The sequence below is a fragment of the Frankliniella occidentalis genome, unplaced genomic scaffold, assembly GCF_000697945.3.
Source record: "Frankliniella occidentalis isolate FOCC.00 unplaced genomic scaffold, Focc_3.1 Scaffold87, whole genome shotgun sequence".
NCBI lineage: Eukaryota > Metazoa > Arthropoda > Insecta > Thysanoptera > Thripidae > Frankliniella > Frankliniella occidentalis.
The window spans coordinates 250,771-252,654 of record NW_026267216.1 but is presented as its reverse complement, the minus strand read 5'-3'; the positions used below and the strand labels follow the sequence as shown (position 1 = coordinate 252,654).

General features: G+C 58.4%; 1 protein-coding gene across 6 annotated transcripts in view; it reads left to right on the top strand.

The window, feature by feature from the left end:
* LOC113212574 (serine-rich adhesin for platelets) overlaps positions 1-1,884 on the top strand; it is a 39,241-nt gene that overhangs the window by 22,174 nt on the left and 15,183 nt on the right. Inside the window, exon 1 of one of the 6 annotated variants that reach the window (XM_026431332.2) lies at positions 1,340-1,814. The exons of the other annotated variants lie outside the window; for them this stretch is intronic. The gene's annotated coding sequence lies outside the window, so the exon portion shown is untranslated. Of the gene's footprint in view, positions 1-1,339; positions 1,815-1,884 lie in introns of those variants that run through there. 6 annotated transcript variants of the gene reach the window in all.

Here is a 1,884-nt window from a genome sequence, read left to right as displayed (position 1 = left end):
GGGCGCGGCGGCAGTGTTGCAGTTGTGGCTGAGGTTTCTCCGGATGGCGCTGGCGGGGGACCTGCTCCCTCTATACTTACTATACAAGCTCTTTGCTGCTGCCGCGGAGTGGGGGCGGTGGAGGCACTGACGCCCCGAGCCGGTGGCACCGTCTTACCTCAGCGGCAGGCTCCCGCCGTCCGACCTGCAACGTACCTCGCCCCCCTCTACCCCTTACTTTTTGTGATTGTTATTTCCCTCCCGAAAAACGCGCAACTCTAAATATTTACATAGTTTCGTAGGTCTATCTGGATGCATGAGAACTCACGTACAAAATTCTTATAAACTGACGAATACATTTTTCTTAAGTCATACAAGAATTCGCACATATATCGCTAAAATCTCTTACGTTAGTTCTGCATATCACGTAAGGTATGTACAAAATGGCTAATAGTATTTCTCTGTGCGGCCCTGCTGTCACCGCGTGGCGTGACTCGCGGACCGCCGGTTGGCCGAGACCAAAACAGTGACTGCACTGGCCGAGTGTTATTCGCGCGGTTCGTTCACCCCGCCGCGCCGCACCACGCCGGGGCTGAAGCCTGCCCCATTCAATCTCATTGTCTTGCCGTGTCTCAGGCGTGGGAACACAACAGGACGCCTCGCCCTCCGCCGGCCCCAACCGCGCGGTTTTTCTTATTTTTAATTTCGGGATTATTGAATGACTTCGAGGGAGATGATGACGATCGCGGTCAGGTCTGTCCGAACGGGAACCCGTTCTGGCGCGACACTTTCACTCGCTCGCTCGCCCGCCCCCTCCCCACCCTCACTATCTCGCTCGCGACGCTGGTCCACCAGGGCGCCGCCGGCTGCACACGGCCCGCGGCGTGCGCGGAGCGAAGACCACCAACATCTGCCACGACACTTGAAAAAAGTCAGACCAGGAAAATATTTGCCATACACTATTTTGCTGATGTCGAGTTGAATGCCAGGTGGGCAGCAGGTCACAACCCACGAAAAAAGGCAAAAAAGGTCTATATTTCAATCGATTCATTTCAACTGGGTTATTATCCATACCATTTCATCCCCCCTCCACTCCCCCTTTCCCAATTTTTGTCCTCCTCCGAGGCACATGGGGTCGGCTCTAATGTTCGCGACAGTGAGGTTAGGCTGGCCTCTTCCGCCGTCGACCCTTCCCTTCCCTCCCCCGGGCCAGCTGCCCGCCCGCCGCCGTCACCCTCTCACCCCGCTCACCTCTCGCCGAGCCGAGCCCAGCCGAGCGCAGCCGGGCCGGGCGGAGCCGAGCCGGGCGCGCCCCAGTAACATGCCCGTCCCGGCCCGCCTCGGCCCGGCTTACAGTTCACTTCAGTCTGCTCACAGCCGTCCACCCGAGCGCACCGTGCGCGCCGCGGCCCAGGCCTCCGCGAGTCTGCTCGCGAAAAGCGGAGAGAGGGAGAGGGAGAAAGAGGGACGGACGAAAGGAGAAAGGGGGAGGGAGGAGAGACGCGTGACGCGGCGTTGCCTCTCTCTCGCAGCTCAGCTGTTTGGCGTCGCGACGGCGTCGCCTCGCGTCAGTGTGCGTCCACCGCTGGTCGCGTCCGCGTGTTTGTGTGTGTGAGAATGTGTTTGTGCGTGATTGTGTGAAGTGAAGATGTGACCTGCCGTGGATACGACTGCTGCACCCCAAAAGTGAAGTGAATAAGTGAACTTCATTGATGAGTTCAGTTCGAGCTCCGAGTGACGACGCAAAGGATTTGACGCTGACGCGCCCCGCTTTGTGAATAACCGGCGCATACTCATCACTTCCTGGTCGCCGAAGAGGATCACTCCTCGGAAACGTACGTCACCAAGGGATGAGTAAGATAAGGAGGCGGTGTGTGTGTGTGGGGGGGGGGAGAGAGAGAGAGA